Source organism: Equus caballus, chromosome 1, assembly GCF_041296265.1.
Source record: "Equus caballus isolate H_3958 breed thoroughbred chromosome 1, TB-T2T, whole genome shotgun sequence".
NCBI lineage: Eukaryota > Metazoa > Chordata > Mammalia > Perissodactyla > Equidae > Equus > Equus caballus.
The window spans coordinates 102406738-102428416 of record NC_091684.1 but is presented as its reverse complement, the minus strand read 5'-3'; the positions used below and the strand labels follow the sequence as shown (position 1 = coordinate 102428416).

Genomic DNA, 21679 nt, shown 5'->3' with positions numbered 1-21679 from the left:
GTTGGGCAACAATTAAAAAACATTGTATCTTGGGTTGAACAGGAAGTTCGTTTATTTCTGGTGAATAGTAAATGTCTAAATTTTTTGATTCAAATGTGCTAATTGATTTTAAGAAAATATTCATAGTAAGAAAATATGTCATGCAGAAATGATTTTTGCAGTGTTGTTTATAAAAATGGAAGCAATCTAAATGTCCAAAATTGATATATAATAGTTAAATTATTTATATATATTTTAAATGGCATACCATTTAGCCATTACAATGATGATTTAGTTCTATTTTTATTGGCTGAATAAATCTTCATGATTTATTAATTGAAAAAAGTAAATTATACCTATAATATGATCTTATTTATATTAAATATATGTATATTTTATTTGTATTTATATATGTACAGAAAAGTGTCCAGATTCATATTCAACAAAAAGTTAACTATAATTATCTCTTTTTTGTGGAAGTATATTTCCTAGCTTTTTTGGTCTTATAATTTATAATAGAATAAAATTTTGTAAAAGAGAATGTATTCCTAACTTAGAAGTCATATTTTGTATTGTGTGGTTGAAAGCATTAGCTTTTAAATCAAATGTACGTTAGTTTGCACTCATTTCAGCTATGTCACGTACTCAGCTGTGTGACTTTAGGCAGATGACTTGCTTGGTCTCTTCACTTTGGTTTCCTTATACGTAAAGCGGGGTGATGGCAGTACCGACCTGCTAGAGCAGTTGAGGTGAGATGCTGCAATGACAGGTTGCCGGCAATGTGTTTCCGAGTGTGCTGGACAGTGTCTGGGCCCAGTACATGGCGGCTGTTACCATTGCTGGAATCATATCATCATCATCCCAGATCTGAGGACCGTGTTCACAGCAGAGTTGAGAAATGGTTCTCAAATAATCTGAGCAGCGGCAACATTAAGCCGTAAGTGTGGAAACACCGAGGAATTCCCAACACTGGGAGCACACACCTGTCAAAGTAATGAGTCACATAGTCACTTATGTCACATGCCTTTTTTAGAGTCTTCGAAATAAGCACAGGTTGCTTTTTTTCTCTTATTTGAGCTATTGCTAGATTTCCCAATGTTGAATTATCTGTATCTTCCTGGAATATAAGGTACCTGGTGACACTGCATGGTTCTTTTAAAGTTATTATTGTAAGATATGCTGGATTTGATTTGCTAAGATTTTATTTAGGGTTTTTCCATCCATATTAATGAGTGAGATTTTCCTGCAAATACAGAATTTGTCGTGTAGTCAGTGAATCATTGTGCTTGCAAATAATTCATCTTATACACAGATGACAAGTATTTATTGTGTGCGTGTGAGAGAGAGAGACAGAGACGGGGGAGAGAGAGAGACAAAGAGAAGAAGAGAGAGAAAGAGTGAGACACACACAGAGAAAATCAGATCACAGTGTATTTGTCAGGATTCTTTCAGCTTCACAAGACAGACAGCCCGGTTCAAACTAGCTAGAACGAACCGTAAAGGACTTGGTCGTAAAATTAGGACAACTAAGTGGCATTTGGCCTCAGGCAAAGGTTGTGAGGTGCCCACATTGCAGTGAGGGGGCTGTTTCTCTTTCCTTAGGTCCTATAGCTTCTCGCCGCTTGTGTTGGTATTTTTTTTTTTTTAGAGAGATTAGCCCTGAGCTAACATCTGTTGACAATCCTCCTCTTTTTGGTGAGGATGCCTGACCCTGAGCTAACATCCGTGCCCATCTTCCTCTACTTTATATGTGGGACGCCTACCACAGCATGGCTTGCCAAGTGGTGCCATATCCACACCTGGGATCCAAACGGGTGAACCCCGGGCTGCCAGAGCAGAACATGTGCACTTAACCGCTGCACCACCGGGCTGGCCCCCTTGAGTTGGTTTTAATCTCAGGTGGTCTCTACCCAAAAGGTGGCCTGGGTCCATCTCACCGTGGAGACTCCAGTGGAAGTCAGGTGACACCCCTGAGCCAGTGCCATTGCCAGGGGACGCAGTGCTCTGACTGACGAGATCTGGGCATGTGCCCACCCTGGGAGCCATCGTGGGGTCCAACTTACTGAGCCATGTGGACTGTGAGTGAGGGGGGCGCATACCTGCAATGAGGTTCCCAGTGTTGTCACCAGAAGGGAGAAGGGGACTGGATAGGCAGTACAGCCGTGTCTACCCTGGTTGGTCAGGGGTGTGTATGAGTCACCAGTTTTGGTTACTTCATTTGGATGGCACACCACTCCCATAAAGTTTTATTTTGTATCATTTTATTCCCATTTTTGCGGAGGAGATGGCCTCAGAGACGTTCAGAAGCTTTCCCTCTTTGGCAGGACAATGAAGTGGGGGAGTCAGGTCTGAGCTGAGGGCTCCTCTCCCTCTGGGGGGCTGCTTCTCCAGGAGGACACCCTGGATCACCTCGGACAGCCGTGGCGGTATCACTCTCGATGTCCCGTTTGGTTTTATTACGGCCTCCTTTTGTCTGTAATAATCAGGTGAAATTTACCTGAGGGTGGAAGCCAAAGTAATTAAACTCTTTCTGCTTTGTTATTGCCTAGAACCTTTCTTTCTCAGTCGTCTGAGTCATAATTTTTCTTTGGTTTATTGACAAAACAGCTTTTACAGTTTTCCTCCCAAAGAGCCCTAAAAAAACAAAGCAACAGCAGAGATTTCTAATTTGTCCCACAAACTGAGGCCTCCAGACACAGTTGAAACCCAGAGTCTTTGCTTTGAAGATATGGAATTGGGTCTTTCTGTATCTACGATTGCTTCTAAGAATCTGACGTGAATTGCGTAAAGTTTGTGGTGAAAAATGTCTTGTTTTGCAGCACAAAGGGCTGAAGTTGAAGGATCACATAAGACATACAACAAATGAGTTATTTAAAAAAAAAATCACATGGATATTTTTGCAAAGTAACTTGGGATATTAGGCCATATCCAGCCACCCTTGACCAAGTCTTGGCACATTAGTTTTTTGTTTCATAGTATGGAAGGTCTGCTCAGAGTGGCCTTGCTTCTGTCAAGGTGGACATGAACAGGATGCTCAAGATGAAGATCAATGGGGACTCCAACATGTCTTTAAATACTCTGAGATAAGAATGTCCTTCCCAGGAGTCTGAAGTGCTGTGTAATCTTTGACTTCTTAAATGTATAGCAGCCTTCCTGTTTCTGCAAGTATGGCTCCCTAAACGGCTGGTTTTTTAATTTGAAATCCTAAAGGGCACCTTTCTCTTGCACCCTCTTCCATGAAGATTGCTATTTCGATGGCATTTCTGCAGGGTGACCTCTGAGGGGTGTGTTCCATGTTTGCTCCCTATTTGAGGTTCCCAAGTCTGTCCCCTGGGTTCAATGGAATTAAGTGCTCTTTAGAAATGGAGATTTAAAAAAGAAAAGAGTACCGTTTATTGGGTTCATGGATAAAAGAGAAAAGATAGAAATGTGATTGGTTGCCTAGCTCCTTCTGGGGCCAGGATAGAAGATTCTTGAGGTCTATGCTTCTTCTCAAGATACATGTGGATTATTGGCAGCTCCTCAAGCACACCCTGGTCCTCCTGCTCCCATATTTCCTACTCTGAGCATAGCTGGAGGAGTAGGGTTGGGTGTTAGGGTATCACCTTAGTAGGATAGATAGAACAGCAATCACAACAGCTCCAGAATGCCACCAGAATTCAGTCCCTCTTGACCTTCTGTCCATCAGAGCAAAACCCAACTTCTTAATGGCTTCTTTTCCCCAAGCCTACTTAGAAGAAGGGAGGGCTAAGAGGAGAGAGGGCTTGGTTAATGCAAGGGCGTAATCAGCGGTCATTGGGTCGTTCTCCCTCTCGGTCCATCTAGAGGAAAGGAGCTTTCACTGCTCTCAACTGGTCAAATTCTCTTGTTTGGAGGATGTTTCACAAATGACAAGCATTCCTTTTGACTGGGTGCTGTTGACCGACTATAGTAGTCAGCTCGGGCTGCCCTAATAAAATACTGTAGACTGGGTGCCTTCAACAGCAGAAATTTATGTTTTCACAGTTTGGAGTCAGGGGAGTAAAAGATGAAGGTGCCGGCTGGTTCCGTCCCTGAGGAGAGCCCTCTTCCTGGCTTGTCCATGGCCACCTTCTCGCCATGTCCTCACGTGGTAGAGAGAAGGGGGAAGCAAGTTCTTTGGGTCTCTTCTCATAAGGACACTAATCCCGTCATGAGGCCTCCACCCCTAAGACCTCATCCAAACCCAGTCACCTCCCAAAGGCCCCACCTGCAAATACCGTCACAGTAGGGTTAGCACTTAACAACATGCATTTGGGACGTGATGCCGTTCAGTCCATAGCACCAGCAGGAAATTATTTTCGTGAGATGCTGTTGTAGTGACCCATGTCTGGGGCAATAAGGTCGTGAACCCAGCTGGGAAAGGGAGAAGAAACGGATATCAGGAAGGGGAGTTGGCAGGGGTGCCTGACCCGTGAGGTTTGTTCTGCTGACGTGTGAGCACACCTGCATTGGGTCCCTTGTCTAACCGTCTTCTGAGGCACATTCAAAAATGTCTTGGTTCACGGCTCAGATGGATTCTGTGTCGGACCATCCCACTCACTGTTAATCTAGGGACAGGCCTCGTGTGCTACCGGATACAAATAGGTGCCCGTACACCCTTAGTGGAAGGAAGGCAGGGAGTGGCGAGCCTCAAGATTGAAAAGAAGTGAGGTTCTGTTGATGGAAAGAGTGGAAGTGCGCTTGCCAGATGGTTTGGGGAGGAAAAGCTGAATATCGAGGTTGAGGGTAACTGTGAGGCCGCTAGTGCGGATATGGCACGTGGTCGATCATGTAGTCATGTGTTTCAGAAGACATAGGTCACTTATCTTAACCGTGTAGCCGTCACAGGAATCCCTGTGATAAAGCCACGGCCTGACAGTCTCCCAGGCCTTGCTTGGGCTGCTCTTGGGGACATACAACTCTTTAGTTTACAAGGCCGATTTTTTCCTTTTAGAAAGTTCCGGCATTGGAAAGTTCTCTGCTCCTCTTTGAAATCTCTCTCCCTGACGTTTCCTCCCTATGCTTGAACCTGTTGTTGTCTCAGGGATTGCAATCTGCTTCCAGCGTCACCTCCGCCTGCCTGTTCAACGCCAGCTCTCCTCCCACCATCTTCTCCCGTGTTCACTGTCGGGCTCACCCCACACTCACCTGCTGGTCCTGATGGTGTTGAGGGGCAGTCTCTGTCTGTCTGTTGTATGTGCCTATGGGCTTAGGACAGTGGCTGAAGCACCACTGGTATGTGCACGATGAGAACTGTGCTTGTTGAGTGACTGAGGGTAACGTCCAGTGTGGGCCAGAGGGCCAGGATTTGGGTGCCCCCTGCCAATCCAGCAAGAGGCAGTGCTATGACGGGGTCTGTACACAGACTCAAACGGTTCTAGCGAAGTTGCTGAACAGTACGTCACGACTCCTCTGCGCATTGCCATCCTGGCAATTCCCTGGACGTCGTCTCATGAGGCATGAGTACGTGGGACGTAGAATATGCAGCTGGAGGGACTCATCCACTTTCGTAGGTGAGCGAAGGAGGGACCTGGGTGTGGACCCAGCACCTCTGTGCTCCTGACCCACAGTATGGCGCTCAGCCTTAATGCCCTAAGTGTACAGGAATTGTCCCATTTGCCTGAGGCCTCTGTCTGCTGAAATGCTCTCAAATGACAAATGTAGAAACTGAGGCTGAAGGAGGGCAGAGGTTGCACGGAGGGGGAGACTCTGAGCTTTGTGTCCCATGTCCCTCGCACACACTTTTACAAAGCAGACTTTTTCGATTCCGTAGCAGTAAGTTCTGCTCTCTTCTGGGAGAAGGCAGCGGAGCACCACTGTTGCTTCTTAGCGGACGTTATCCCTTCGATCTACGATTCCCAACTTTCCTTCCCTGTCATCTGCTCCGATCCACATCTGCTCTCCGAATCCAAAGACAGACAAAAATAGCGTTGTGATGTGTAGCGAGCTGAGTCCTCAATATTTGTTTGGCACATACTTCATGCCAGGAAGTGGATGGGAAATGATGGAGAGTTTATTTGATACAATATGTGTCACCGGAAGATTCTTCTCAAATTGACGTTTCTATATTCCAGGCCCCCTTTTAGGATAGAAAGCAGAGGAAATTAACTTGACTGCTGTGGCTTTTCAGAACCAAGGAGAGCTGGGGACTAACACTGCTCGGTTGGAATTCCCAGCAGAGCCTCTGCCCAACCGAGGAACACCAGGCCCTTTCTCTGAACCACCAGGTCATGACTGCCCTCTGTCCTAGGAAGCAGCAGAGACCCCCCCACCAGGCATGTTCTTCTTTTCCCTATTTTTACCCCCTGGGGAGTCACATCCAGAGGACACCACTGTCACTCTGATAAATGCCAACAGGGCAGCTGTGGAGGGACATGTTGTTCTTGAGGCCCCACCAGCCATCACTAGGATCTTTCCATCCCCTCAGAAGGCTTCTTGTGCCAGTTCAGGCCTCCTCCCCAGAAGAGAGGTGATGACCTGATCCCATAGTTGTAAATTGGGCTTTTCCGGGTCATCCTCTAAGATGAGTGCAGCAGGCCGTATGACTGCATGTCCCTGGTCCTGGCCCAGAGATCTGTGCACTCTCCACACCTCCCAGGCCCAACCAGCCTGTCCTCTCACCTGGTCCCCAGCCGTGGCTGACCACTTTTCTTCTAGACTCCAGGTCTAAGGTAGCCCCATGGGAAAACGGAAAGATCAACTGTGTGTCACTTATGTGATCAAACCAGACAGTCAAACCCATAGCAAAGCTGACGAGTCAAAGCCCTTGGATGCTACTGGGTGTGTTCCCTCTTGGGAGATCCCAGAGCCAGGAAGAACAATCTCAAAGGAGACAGACCCCATGGGGACCATAGATGCTGGCTGTCCAGCCTCAACTTGACATGTAGACAGCTTCAGGCTCTCCGTCCTGGCTTCTTCACACTCTCCTCCTTGCGTCAGTGATGGGCTGGGATCTGCCTGATCCTTCAAGGGTATTGGTCGTGACCTTGCGGTTTTTCTCTGCTCTGGGGGTCTCTTGGGCTTCAGTGACACAGAGAAATAATCAGAGTTGGGAATGTGGGCATGACGGGCCATAACCCCCCAAGAAACTTGAAAGCAGTCAGGCAGCCCGTGCAGGCCCACGGTGGGCACTGATGTGCGAAGGAAGCACTGCCTGCCTTTGCCTAGACGCCCACCCACCATCTCAGTCTGCACCTGCTCTGTGCTGGGCCCTGTCCTGGGAGGTGCGTGCCCGGGGATGAATCACACATTTTTCCTCTCCACACTGTGCCTTGGGGGACTTTTCCTACAGGCCGTTGCTCAGCCCGTCTTCATTTCTATCCTTCACCACAATCTAATATCATGATCCCCTCCATGGGGCACTTGGCACCAGTCAGGGAACCGACAGTGGAATTTTTCTGAAGAAAAATCAGTCGCCTGCCACCACCACCCCATCCCCCCAAACGAGGGCAACAACAAAACGAGCCTCAGACCCCACACTGTCGCTGCCAAGTCAGCAGCCTTGGGTCTTGTGATGGGCGGGTCCCTCCGTCTTCTCCTCATGTTCTTCGTCTGGAGGCCCTGGCTCTCTTCGTGCACCTCGGTTGCTGGGAACAACAGGACCGTGACGGCATTGAATGGAGTATTCACTGCTGTTGCTCTTGCCCGTGTCTTGGTCACGGCAGGACCAGATCCGGCCCCTCCCACCCCAAGGCTGGGCTGTCTTTCCTGATGCCCTTTTCCAGCCAACGGTTCCCCTCTGAAACCCTTGCTCCTCCCCAGTAGCAGGAGGTTTCCCTTCAGGGTCCTGAGGATGAACAGAGGAGGCCCTGCCCGCTTTCATCCAGCCCTGGTCCCGGGGTAGTCCATAGCGGGATGTGGGTGGAGACAGACGGAAGGAGCTTGAGTGGCGTTTCTTGCAGGCCAGCCCCAGCTCCTTTCTGTCGTTGCTTCTTCCCTTGTCTTCTCGCCTGTTCCTTTCCACCTCGGCCTCTTGGACAGAAGACTCCCGTTTCTTGTTGCAGGACCCTGTCTCTGCGTCCTGTCCAGCTGTTTCCTCAGCCTCCCCAGCTGTTGGTCCTGCTCATCCAGCTGCCTCCGCGGGCCTCTGCGGCCTCCACTGCTTTCAGCCTGGCGGTCGGCAGCTCCTGCCGGTCCACCAGGTCCCTCCATCTTGGTGCCGAGGGCGGGCTTTTCATCTCCGATACTTCTTCAAAGATCACCTAGTGGCTGAAGTCCTGCCAGGCCTTCGCCCCATGCTGGGCGTGCTTGGGTGGCCTCCTGGGTAGGGAGCATAGAGCAGGAGGTCAAGCAGTGGAAGCAGCTCTCCGAAATGACCCGCTGCTCTGGGATCTCTGCCTGGGGCCTCTCCTCATCCTCTGCCTCCGGGACAAGCTCAGCTGGGCAGCCTCTGTCCGTCCTCATGGCCCGATGGAGCTGACCACAGACCTTGTGACCGTGTGACTTGGTGGGGAACCGATGCTGCTCTCTCCTGGAAGCTCAGCTTCTGAGATGGGGTTTTTTCTCAATAGGTAAAAAGGCAACTTCCGGTTCCCATCCAGCTCCTCCTCCTGTAGGGTGTGGACTCTGATTAAATACACATGCCTGCACCTGGGGTTCACCTGAGTCTCTGGGGCATCGTGGGCCGACGATGCCTTATGCACCCGTCAGCTGAGTTAGAGGGAGATTTCTCAGCTCCTCCTGGGATCTTCTTGGGCTTATTTGCTTAAACCAGAGGCTGGCAAATTATGGCTGAGGGACCACATCTGGCCTTCCACCTATTTTTTGTGTGGCCCACAAGCTAAGAAGGATTTTTAAGTTTTTAAATGATTGGGAGGGAAAAACCCACAAAAGAATAATATTTCACGACATGTGAAAATTATATGAAATTCAGATTTCAGTGTTCATAAATTGGCACTCAGCCTAATCCACCCATTTATGTACCATCTGTGTCGGCTTTTGTACCATGGCCACAGAGATGAGTGCTGGCCACGGAGACCCTCTGGCCTGCAAAACCTAAGATGTCTACTGCCTGACCCTTCACAGAAAAAGTGTGCCGACCTCCCGCTTACATGGTCCAGACTGAGGGGGACTTCCTGCTCGGGCCGGAGCCTCAGAGAAACGAAATGATGTCCCGTGAGGTCTCGGAGCCCTGGGCCGTCATCCACAACCTGAGGGTGTGGTCTCACCATCACTGAGGCCTCTCCAGCCAAGCTTTCCACGGGACAAGGAAACCCCAGCAGCCTCCTTCTGCGGCAGGGGCTCACCCACTGCTCCCTTCCAGTATTGGGGTCCTGGAGGAACTGGGCCATGAGGCCACATCCTATGTGGTCTGTAACACCAAAGAGCACAAAAGCAATCCCTTAATCACTGAAAAGAAAACAGATTTTAATGCCTTGCATGTAAACATTTTTACAATTTTGCATGTTTTATATTTGTAGAGTAATTCACTGTTTAAAAGTGAGCACAAAACGTATTTGTCGGAAGATGGATGAATACATTCATCAAGGGGATATAGTCAACAAGGAAACCACTTTGTTTCGTAAAACTGTTTAAAGGGGATTTTCTATCTGCGATTTCCTTAATCAATTTCTTGTATAAACAGGGGGTGTGTTCACATTTTTTTTCCTTTTCAGGAAAGGCATTTTATAGAAAGAATTACATTTAAAGAAGGAGAAGGGTGTGTATCTTTTTGTTACAGTTCTACAAGATTTCTTGAACGGGAAGCTTTCTCCCTCCGTGAGCAGTGTGACACTGGGCATCCAGGGATGGGAGAATCACAAAGTCGCCTTTCTTTGGTGTACTCTCCATGCACAGCTGCCCTCACTGATGTTACCTTCATGCAGAGTTGATCACAGTACATGACGGCGCCGGGAAGGGAGCCGGAAGGAAGTCTGGAGGGGCCTCCTCGGGAAGAGGGCGTTCTGGTGAAGGTGTGTGTGTTCGTTCGTGCTTTGTGTCAGGCGAGGCGAGCGTGGGCGGGAGTCAGGGATGTCACAGGGGCAAAGAAGGGTGACCAGAAAGCAACAGGTGGAGGGAATGGCTGCAGAGGAAATCGACAGTGAGGGGTGGAGAAGGAGGGGGCTCAGGAGAGGGGACACAGTGAGTGGAGCAGGGGATGGGGGTGGGGAGGGGGAAGGTGGAGAGGGAGAGGAGACGACAGGAGCAGGAGAGCTGGGTCGCCTAAGGGATGAGCCCTGGAGCTCAGGTTAGGTGAGGGAAAAAGTGTTAATTCAACAATGCTTTTCGTGGGTTTTCCTTCAGTCCTGGTGAGGAACGTGTCTGCTTCATGATTTATATGGGTCCTGGCACCAGAGGTAGTGACCTCTTTCCTTGTGGCCATGCTAGTGTCTGTGGTGTAGACTATGCTGTCTACACACCACTGCATGTTGTCGGGGTTGTTTGTCCTGCTCTCCTTCAAAGGTGTCCGTGTTTGATTAACAACTGCTGAGGCCACAGTATCTGTGAGTCTCAAGTCTGACTGACTTTTGCTCACTGGTTAAACGATGTTCACCATGAACCCACCCATTCGCCACCTCCAGAGCTTTCTGGACTCTTCCCACATGCTGCCCCTCCTGATTTGGGTTGGCGGGCACCTCCCGTTCCTGTATGCAGCTCTCTGAACTTGCCCGTTGTGTCACTTGTCACACAGCTCCTTGTCCTTGGCTGTTTGCTGGTCCTCCTTCCCTGATCTTCTGGCTCCATCTTTCCTTCCTGTATATTCAGGGCCTAACACTGTGCCTGGCTCCTAGTAAGTGCTGGGTAAGGGTGAGAGGGAGGGGAGGCCGTGAGGAGTTCATGACCAGGCCAGGTTTCCGAATGGTAGAATAACTGCTCCCTTCTCTGTGGAGGGAAGTGGGCCTCTGCCCCCCATCGCCCAGGAGCACCAAGGCATCATGAGATGGGGAGGAGAGGCCCAGTGGGGCTCCCAGGAGGCACACGCATGCTCTTCTGGCCACTGTTATCCCTTGCCCCCACTTCTGAGCTGGTGGTACCATCTCCCCCGCCTGGATAACTAATTTTCCAATATTTCTTTGCTGGAGTCTCACCGTCTCCATCTCTGTTATCCCATTTTGTCTTCTCTCTTCTTGTCTGGCCTTGTCTCCCCGTTCTTTACACTTTCCTGAATATTTCAGATTGTTTACCATCTATGTTTACTACTGTTCTAATCAGAAAGTGGTAGATATCACACAGCTGGGCACCAGGATAATGATGCTCCTCCCCGAGCCCGGCTGTGAGGGTGAATGAGGCCGCTGGCACTTTTCATGGAACTCAGGAGTTCCATGAACTCATCTTCAGATCGTGCCCTCACCTCCACCGCCCCCTTTCCCTTCCCTTGGGGATAAGTTTGCTCAGCTGTAGGTGGCTACACAATTTCACGACTGCCGGCTGCTGCTCCACTCCCCCGGCTCTGGATTCAGGTTCCCAAGCGGCCTGCCCACGGAGTCCAGCATCCTGGATCTGCTCCTTTACTTCTCAGTTCAATCACTTGCATCAAAGTATCGTGTTGTAAGTGTTAAAAACTTAGAGATTATGTAAAATGATAAGTGGGAAGTAAAATTCATATCTAATCTTACCACTCAGATATTAGTTTTGTCCCCTTTGTAGTGTCTTTACCTTGAGTCACCCCCTCCCCCCCACTCCGCCTGAGTCTTTCTCTGGAGGTGCATTCAATTAAATCAGTTGTATTAAGGGTGAATGACTGGGCATCAGACTCTGTCTGGCTGCGATCGAGGCTGAAGCTGAATATCACCATCATTGGATGAAAATCTACATTTTAACAAAAAAGAGGTTTTGTTACCATTTTATTATTATTTATTAATAGCAGGCACATTATCACAGTTTGACCTCTAGATCAGAAGCTGTCATATCTGGGCACTGCCCGCTGCTGGATTGGCCCCATGTGCACGGGGCTGCTGTTGGTGACACTGAATAAACATTCATTTCCAACTGAGTTTGGTGGAGGAACCAGCTATGTTGGGGGTACTTCCCATTTCCCTAACATTTCCTTCTTTTCTTTGTTGTCTTAACTGTTTCTGGAATGCCGATGATTTACCGTAGATTATCTTGACGTCCTTGATTTTGAGGATTTCCTCCCTTGTGCATTTTGACGAACAAAGCTGACAATGTTGGTTATTAATTCATCCTTGTAAAGATATGAAAACTTCTAAATAAGACTTTTCCTTGAAAGATGCATGGCCTAAACAGAAATAAAAAAAATGTAAAAGTCCTAAAGGTTGTTTATTGTTATGAAGGCCAGTATACCCAACAATGCCACAAAGATATTAATTACAACATACTCTGATAATCTCTTTTATTCTGTATGTATTATTATTTATTGTCTTATACACATCTTAGTTGAAAAAATAGTCTTCCTCAAGGTAGTAAGCTAATGCATTCTCTCTTAGTATTTGTGTTATTCCTCCATTCCTTTTTACATTTAAATATTTAAAGAGTTCTCAATAATTGGTTTTGCACATAAAATTAATAGCTTTCACCATATGGCTATGGGTTATCACGCATTTTACTACTGCAATGATACATTTCTATTTATAAACCATCTGATTGGGAGAATTGAAACATATGTCATACATACAAGGAGATTTTCAATCTTAGTTTATGTAGAATGCCTATTTACATTTGAAAGTAAATACTCAGACTCGAACAGTAAGTTCGCATGACGTACCTAGTGTGTGGTGTTGGTGTTGATATACTGTAGATATAGATACCATGGTGACCTGTGTGATCATGTGGTCATGATCATGTTAGGGATGCGAGAAGTGATCCTGAAATAGGTATTCCACTGCTGGTCCTTCCAAAGGCCCAGGCATTCATTCAGAAGCCAAGGGCAAGCAGTGGGTTTGGGGCAAATAAGGCGGCTGAAGCTGAACATGGATGGATCCCTGACAAATGTATATTTGCATAAAGATTTTGTATCTTGCTCTGTTAATTTACCCTTAGCATTTCTCTGTAACATTATTCTTTGAAATCATGAGATTTAATGGCTGAGTGGTTTTCGTCTGTGTGGCTATTCCATAATTTATTAGCTCTTTTCTCTTTATGTCAGACATTTTAGTTCATTTGTTTGGTTCATTTCTGTTCGACCTCAAACTGTGTTTGGACAGTGACCGTGCATCTGAGTCATTCATTTTCTTCCTTTCCCATCGCATCCTTGGCCGCTGTGCCCGGGGCCTCTGCAGGAATCAAGAGCTGGTCTCTCCCCTTTCACGCAGGAAGGTTCTCACCTATTTGAAGGCGGTTTCATCTCTGCTCTTGCCTCAGGGACTCTCCTCCAAGCAGAGAAGTTTTGTCTCATCAGCAGCTTCCCCTCCATGCAGCGTTTGAACTCCACCATCCCGTGGCCCTCTCTTGTATTTTTGAGTCTTGAGAATCAGCCCCCCTGGCAAGGTCTCCCGGATCAGCCCGCACCCTGCGCTTTCTCCTGGGAGAGCTGTCCTGCAGCATTGAAGACTCAGGCCGTCGGGGGCCACAGCCTGGTTTTAGCCGAGGTTCCCAGTACGACCTTCTCAGGGGCAGCCTGTTCCCTGACAGACCCTGATCCTTCCAATCCAAGTGTTCTGGCCTGTCTGCTGCGTGGCTGATGAAACCCACTTTCGTTTGATGGTCTCTGGCTGTGGGACTTGACTCAGGCCTGAGGCAGGTCATGGGTGGATGTCCCGTTGTGGTTAGACGCACAGGCCCTTGTTTGTCATCACGGAGGGGGGCCAGTTTGAGTGTGGAGTTCGCCCTTATTCCCTTGCTCCAGAGTCCTAACCTCAGCAGTCACCTCCCTCCCTTTCTTCCGTTGGAATTACTGGTTCCCATCTCCTTGCTGGGTCTGTGTTTTTCACCCTTTTTATAAAGTCCAGGGCAGGGATGCTGGGACTTCAGCCAGCAGGGTGCGTGTGGACACTAATCTCGGAATACGGGTGCTGACACCCTCGTGGGCTCTTGGTGCAGCGCCCACCTTCCGAAGGGCACAGCGCATGCCCTCTCTGGCCTGGAGCCGGAGCTCTGCCTAAGCCAGCACCATTAGCTGAGGTGAGAGGGCATCTCCCAGGCTGCCTGGGGACGAGTTCCAGTTCCCTAACGCCAGACCTGCCAGCCACCAGGAGTGACTCAGGCACACGCCAGGGCTTAGCATCCAGGTCCAAGAGGACCTGGCCTCTTCCTCCTTTTTTGGGCCCATTGGCCATCTCTTCCTGTGTCTGCCACCTCCTGCACTGCTGAGGGACCCCCGCCCAGCCTGCTTGTTGGATGAGGGCTGCCTGACACAGGATGCTCTAGCTAGCATCTTCTAAAGTCCAGCAAGGTCCTGGAGTCGAGTCTTCTGGCTCTCAGGCTATGATTTTTCTGTAGTGTGCCACAAAAATCCCAGCCCATGGAGGTCCACTGGGGATTGTGTGCCCTGCCTCCCTTCCAGAAGTGGAAGGGACCCTCCCTCACCTGCGTGTAAGGAGGGACCCTGTCTAATCTCTCCCTGAAACGTTTTGCTAACAGTCTAGATATTTCAAATGTGTGTCGTGGTTGCACAAGAAACCCAAGTCACCGATTTTTTCAGGACCTAAGCAGTTAACGTTAGAAATTTTGCTGCAAATAAATTGATCAGTATGCAAGACAGTTGTCACGGCTGAATCATGGTCCACAGTTAAGGTAAACAGATCTGTGATGACATTTTCTGAGCGGAATACAAATGCGGCTCATTTCCTCCCAGAGGTTTCTGACATTTCTCCCACACGGATAGCAGATTCTTCTAAGAAGGTATTGGTTGCAAGGAAGAAGGATCTTTGTTTGATCCCTCTGAAAAGGTAGGGCTGTGGTATTCAATGGGCTTTCTGTGAAAAGAATTGTTTTATGAGAGAGAAAGATTGAGGAGAGCGTTTGTCCTGGTTTAGCACTCTCTGCTCACTCCTCTCCCACCCATGGAGAGACCCTTTTGGCTTTTTGTTTATTTAAATGATCATTGAAATAGTCTGTGTTTGTTGTATTGTGAAAGTTTGCATGTAATTAATTTTTTTTTAGTGCAAAGATCAAGGGATATTTTTCCTATTTAGATTCACTTGAAATAGTAGGGGGACAAAAATGCTTTTTTATTTCCTCATGTTCCTTTTAATCTGTGATGCTCTCAAGTTGCACATTTTCCCCCAGGTTTTCACTGTCTGTGCTGTATTATAGGAATTCTGCATAATATGTCTGCATTCGAAATGTGGAATGGTCTTTGGTTAGATGCTGCATCAGAAGCCAGATATGTTTTCTGTGTTACAAAGAAGCTCTGAAATCCTTAGCTTGTACTGATGTTAAAATGAGCTGAAAACCTCATGGCAACTGTGTTGGGCCAGGCGGTCGGTCCCCTCGCCCCTGAGTGACGGGAAACAGCATTTCCTGGGGGATGTTTGCGTGTGGGGTCAGACTGCTGTGGATGGAAGTATTTCTGTCTGTTTGTGCATTTGTCATTGGTCACGGTCAGGGACCCTGAGCGGAGATCTACTCGCCAGGGTCATCTTTGGGGTGGGGGAGTAATTCTGCATCTTGTGGGGAGTTGCAGTTGGGGTAAAGGGCAGAAAGCTCCAGAGACTGGACATGGATAAGACTGGACATGGACATGCCTCTCAAAGGGATGAATGAGTCTGCCCAGAAATCCAGGAGCAATCGAAGGAATGCATTTAGGAAAAGGGCACCTTTTTAACATGCTTCGTTCCCCCCAAACGTTTCTGCAGTCCCTTGCCAGAATAGCACAGGGTGGCCTCCTCCAGGAAGCCTTCTCAGATCCTCCCAGCCGTTCCCACAACACGGTATTCAGTCTCTCACGCAGCATGCAGCTCTCAGTGTGAAATTACCCGGCTCCGTTCTCCATCACACTCAGAGGCAGGATGGGGTCCTTTCATCTCGGACTGTCCAGCTTCTGCCACAGGTCCTGGCTCAAAATAAGAGCTTTTCAAATGCTGCTTGTAATTGAAACAGGGCTGCATTTTCTTCCAACGACCTCCGCAAAAGGAAGGGAATGTCCTGATTGACCCCATTTCTTAGCTGGAGAAAAAAATGGAGAAACAGAGTCACATAGTGATAAAGCTGGAACTAGAACCAGACGCCTGTTGAGCACGTGGCCGTCTGAATAAAATGGACGGAGGAACGCTAGATGCTCGTGCCTCTCCTATGCTGCGGAGTCCCCGGGTACCAAGCACACGGCATGGTAGTGTAAATATGCGGCCAACCCAACCATATTTTTCTTCCTCCTCCAGAAATTTTTTGCCCCGTGCTGTCTCAGTGTAGGAGGATCAGGTGACAAGGCTTTTTAGAATCTTCCCTTTCTGGGCTCTGACGGTGACACGTTGTGTATTTTGAGGCATTGACATCATCTCTTTCCTCCTGAGTGCCCTCTTTGCGGCTCCATCATTCAGGCCCTGTCGTCTTTCACCTGGACTGCTGTGACCGTCCTTCATTCACAGGAGAAGTACAGGTACAATAAGAATGAATCACTGGGGCCCTGACCTAGACTGGGTGGGGAAGGGATGGGCCAGGGACAGACTTCCTTGGGAAAGTGATGTTTGAGCTGAATCTGAGAGACTGTTAGCAGTTAACTTGGTAGAGAGAGGAAAGAGCTTTCTTGCCACAGTAGATAGCATGTGCAAAGGCCCTGAGGTGGGAGGAAACTTGATGTGTTCAAGAAACTGATAGGGCAGTGTGGCCAGAGCTGAAGAGGTGGGCAGTACCCTGACCACACAAAACTGGTTGATCGTGGCGGGGAACTCCACCTTTGTGCTGAGAGCAAAGAGATGCTGCTAGAGGATATGAGCAAGAGCCAGGCTGGTCAGATCTGGCTTCCATGTGGAGAATGAATGGGAGAGAGAAGAGGTGATGCAGGGAGACCAAGAGAGGTCCTGAGGTCAGCCAGCGGCAGAAGCAGAGGATGGAGAGAACTTCATGGGTAACGGTAGGACTCGGTGACTGGGTTTGGGGATCATCAACAGAGAAGTGATATTGAGGCCAAGTGCCTGGATGACGTCATCTGGGGGGAGATAGATGGAGAGCAGGAAGCTCGAGGTCTGGGGGAGGCGGGGGAGCTGGCAAAGGAGACTCAGAAGGTGGGAGGGATGTGGCAGCTGGAGACCCAGGAGAGAAGCCCAGGATGAGGAAGTGGGGAGCTGCCTCCCACGACAAGGCGGGGGGCAGGGAAGGGGCTGTCTGCCTTCTCCAGATGTGGGCCCTGTGATGGGGCAGCTCTCTCGTGGGTGACGGGGCCGAAGGTCTGACTATGGAGGGCGGAAGGGAGAATGGGAGGAGGAGACCTCGAGGCGAGGCCCGCCGGGGAGCAGGTGACTTTGCACACATGGCAGAGCCTGCTTTCCAGGTGGATTGGAAGTTTGGGATGCGGGCGTCCCGTCGGGAGAACGTGCTCCCGTTCGTGCTTCTCTGGACGCCTCTCCCTTGTGTGCATTCAGCCCTCAGCCAAGTGGGGATCAGGGGAGGACCACGGCCTCGCTCTCCTTTCCCTTGAGCCCCTCGCCGGGGTCCGCTTGGGCTGGCCAGAGGGTGCTGGAGTCGGGGGCGGATGGATGGCTTGTCCAGCATTTTCCGGCTCCCTGCTGGCCTGTGTCAACCCTCCGAGGGCCGTGTGGGGCTGTGGGGCCCCAGGGCTGGTATGGGCGCATGTGCACCTGCCCAGGTGGAGCTCTCAGGGACGAGAGCGTGTTGTCAGCGAGGGAGGAGCTGTATCCCTATCAGGTCCAGGGTGGGGTGTGTGCACACGTGTGTGTGTGTGTGTGTGTGTGTGTGTGTGCATGTGAAGCCCTGTGGGGACATGGTGGGTGTGGAGGTTGGGCACTGTTCTCAGCGCTTCACTGACACCAACTTCCTGAGTCCTCAGAACAGCCTCCGGAGGTGCTTCCTGTTCTTGTGCCCATTTTATAGGCAGAAGACTGAGGCCCAGAGGTGTTAAATTGTTTGCTCCAGGGTTGTGTAAACACACACACACACACACACACATAATGTCTGCTTTAGGAAACCTTCTTTTCTTGGGGGAAAGTAAAATGGGAGAAGGAAAATGACTTCTTCCAGGTGTCTTCAATCAGCCATCTTCCTTAGTCCCCGCAGTAACTGTGGGTGATGTGGGTGTTCTCCTGGTTTTATAGACGAGGGATCTGAGGCTTGGGGAGCAGAAGCAGCTTGCCCAGGACCCCACAGCTGGATGGAGTGACTCCAGAGCACGCACATTCCCTGCACGGCACACGGCTTCCATCTGGGGCTCTGGTTGAGAATGTCGGCCCGGGGAGTGTCTGCTGGCCACCTTGCCTCTGCCTGAGCACCAGGAGGGGCCGTGAGGGGCGGGCGCCCTACAGAGTAGCCCACCCTGCCGCTTCTCCAGCCCCAGCCTGGGGCAGGGCTCTGACCTCTCTCTGCCCAAGTTCCCTTGTCTGTGAAATGGGTTGACTTGATGCCGATCTCGTGAGACGGATGTAAGGCACAGGTGAAGGGCTCAAACACAGCACCCAATGTGTCTTATTATGTTTATACAAAAATACTGTAAATATTTTATATAAGATTTTTATTGTCATTATTAAGCCAATCCATTCTATTGTGAGACACTTTTGTTATTGAAAGGGTTCCCCTTCCTTTGTCTCATTCACTCATTGCTTCTAGTTCTCCGGCTATGTATGTTTCTACTGTGTTTTCCATGTGAAACCTTTAAAAATATTTATTATTCTACTTGTGATCATTAAATTAACACATCATTAGATTAACGTTAAATTTACACACGTTCATTGGAAAAAGACTTAGTACATTCAAACACAGAATGAGCTTTTAGCAAAAAATAAAACTCACCTATAATTCCTGTCACAGAAATAGCCAAGTTTAACACATTGGTGTTTGTATATCTGCCTTCCGGCCTTTTTCTGTGCGTGTAATAAATACACACACACACACACACGCGTGCACACATTCTCAGGACCATCCGGTGATGCACAGGAAATTGTATGTCTCTTGATGCAGGCTGCTGAGTTTTCCTCTGGAAAAGCTGGGCTCGCGTGCGCCCCAGGGCAGGGTGACTGTGGCCGCATGCTCGCCCGGGAGGCATCTGAGGTGACTTGTTCTCTGCACGGATCAGTGGTCAGCATCCGCTTTTTTTCCTTTCAGAGTAAAATTCAGAAACCCCAGAGCGAATCAACAATGTGCTTACAGGGCTGCCTCCTGTCTAAAGCCTCCTGTGGGGGCTTCTCTGCTCTGTTTGAGGAGGCCCCATCTCAGAGACCCTCCCGTTGGACCCTGTGAGTGGCCTTCCTCCGGCTACCTCTCCTGGTGGACGTCACAGGAGCTTTGCTCTCATATATTTGAGTCATATAGAGAAGTTTCCAGATTTGGGGAGCGGGTGGTCACTTTTGTAAGGAAAGCTGCAGCTGACCACGTTGGGGGATGTGGACAGACGACAGAGGAGAGAGACCTGTTTTCTGTGTTGTTTGTTTGAATGTATTAAGGGGTGGCTCCTAAAAGACATCAGAGAAAACTTTAACCATTAAAGTGAATTTTAGTCTCATTGATTGCATCTTCCATTTGGTTTATTTGGTATCTAAAACGCTATTTTAGTTACCATAATGGCATTTGGTAAAATGAGACATCTGTTCCTTAAAAAGCTTAAAAAACTAGGGATAGAAGCAGAGTTGTTTGACATCACAAAGCATACGCGTCTTAAGGCAGCAGGTCGTTCCAGTTAAACTCAGCGACCGAGCAAGGCTGTTGATCATTGCCATAATCATAATTTTTATTGTGTTTTAGTGGTTTTTCCACCCTGGGCACTATGCTTGGCTCTTTACATATATTGTCTCTAATTTTTAAAATGACCCTTCAAAGCAGGTCATTATGACATTTTGACTTAGAGTGGCCCCCTCCCTCTTCTTGCCAAGAAGTGTTGGAGTCGCGATTTGAAACCAGGTATGTTTGACTGCCAAGCTCCATGGTCTTTCCGTTACCCAATTGTAGGTCATTATTACTGAATATTGTTTTCGAAGTTCTGGCCAATGAAATAAGACATGAAAAAGAAATTAAACGTTTAACTATTTGAAATGAGAAAATAGTATTGTTATTTGTAGTCCATAGGATTTGTAAACTTAGAAAATTCAGAAGAATTAATGAAAAATTGTTAGAACAAATAAAAAATTTGGTGAAATGTCAGGACACACGATAATGGACCTAGAAACTCTTTAACCGGGCACGCAAAGTTTACACAGAACAGCGAGGGGGGGAGGGCAAGACCTACCTTAACTGCTGGTCACATCAGTTGATAGCACTTATGACAGAGTTATTGCAACACAATTGTCTTCATAGCGACTAACCAGTCAGAAAACAATGTCACAATATCACATCATTGTAACAACACAAAGCACCTAGAAATAAGCTGAATGAGAAACTTTGGGGACCTATATGATGAAAATGAAAACCTTTATTGAGCTAAAGAGGACTTTTGAGTAAATTATAAGCATATGTCAGTTCTTGGGTGAAAATTCTAAATATTTCAAAAATGTTACTTTTCCCCAAAATTAACTTGTAGGTTCAAGATAATACAATTAATTCCCAATGGAGGTTAAATTTTGTATCTTAATCAAATTATTCTAAAATTTAAATGGAAGAATAAGCCAGAAAGAAGAACAAAGATAATTCTTAAAGCTAGGAGTAGTGAGAGAAACTTTCATCACTAATTATGTTCCAGTGGCGTGATACCAGAGCAAGTATAGATAACCAGATAATTGACAAAGAAATTGATATTCTAGAAACAGACTCCTTTTTATGTATGAATAGAAGATAGGATAGAGGGAGCATCAAAAAATCTTTACAAGGGTCTGTCCCCATGGCCTATAGTGGTTCAGTTTGGTGCTCTCTGCTTCAGCAGTCCTGGTTCGGTTCTCCAGTGTGGACCTACCCCACTCATTGGTGCCCATGCTGTGGCAGTGACCCCTATACAAAATAGAGGAAGATTAGCAAAAAATAGAGGAAAATGTTAGCTCAGGGTGAATCTTCCTCAGCAAAAAAACAAAAACAGAACAAACAACTTTATGATGAAAAAGAAGGACTCCTGAATGAATGAGGTTGGGGCAATTGATCTTTAATTCTGCTATGGACTGAATTATGTCTCCCCAAAATTCCTGCATTGAAGCCCTAACCCCAAATGTGACTGTATTTGGAGATGAGGCCTTTACAGGAGTAATTAAGGTGAAATGGGGTCATAAGAGTGGTGCCCTAGGATTGGTGGCCTTATAAGAAGAGAAAATGTGAGCACATGGAGAGAAGGCAGCTGTCTGTGAGCCAGGAAGAGGCTTCCTGCCAGGATCTGAGTGGGCTGGCACCTCCATGCTGGATTTCCCAGACCCAAAACTGAGAGAAAATAAATTCCTGTTGTGTAAGCCACCCACTGTGTGGTATTTTGTTATGGCAGCCTGAGCTGACCAATACATCTTCTTAAAATTCCACCTCTTAAAGCTTTCTCTAGTATTAAAAAATCCTTCAACCTGAGAAGCAAGCAACAGATTGGAAAAATATTGGAAAGCTATTCAGAAAATATCACAAAGCTCTCTTGTCTTTATTATAAAAGGATATCGGTCAAATAGATGAGAAGGAGGCTCTGAATCTCGGCAGAGAAACGGGCACAAGGTGTACAAATGCAGTTTGCAAAAGAAGAAATAGAACTGAGATGGGACAAGCCTTCTTAAGGGGCACTTCCTGTCGCCACTGCAGG

The 21679-nt window shown here is 48.0% G+C and overlaps 1 protein-coding gene across 26 annotated transcripts in view; it reads left to right on the top strand.

Annotated features, from left to right (window-relative positions):
• Positions 1-21679, top strand: part of ARNT2 (aryl hydrocarbon receptor nuclear translocator 2) — a 173040-nt gene that overhangs the window by 17211 nt on the left and 134150 nt on the right. Inside the window, exons 1-2 of one of the 26 annotated variants that reach the window (XM_070266235.1) lie at positions 14552-14765; positions 16329-16414. The exons of 10 other annotated variants lie outside the window; for them this stretch is intronic. The gene's annotated coding sequence lies outside the window, so the exon portion shown is untranslated. Of the gene's footprint in view, positions 1-9774; positions 9891-14209; positions 14766-16196; positions 16415-21679 lie in introns of those variants that run through there. 15 more of the 26 variants (XM_070266236.1, XM_070266238.1, XR_011438362.1 and 12 more) reach the window with 15 other exon arrangements.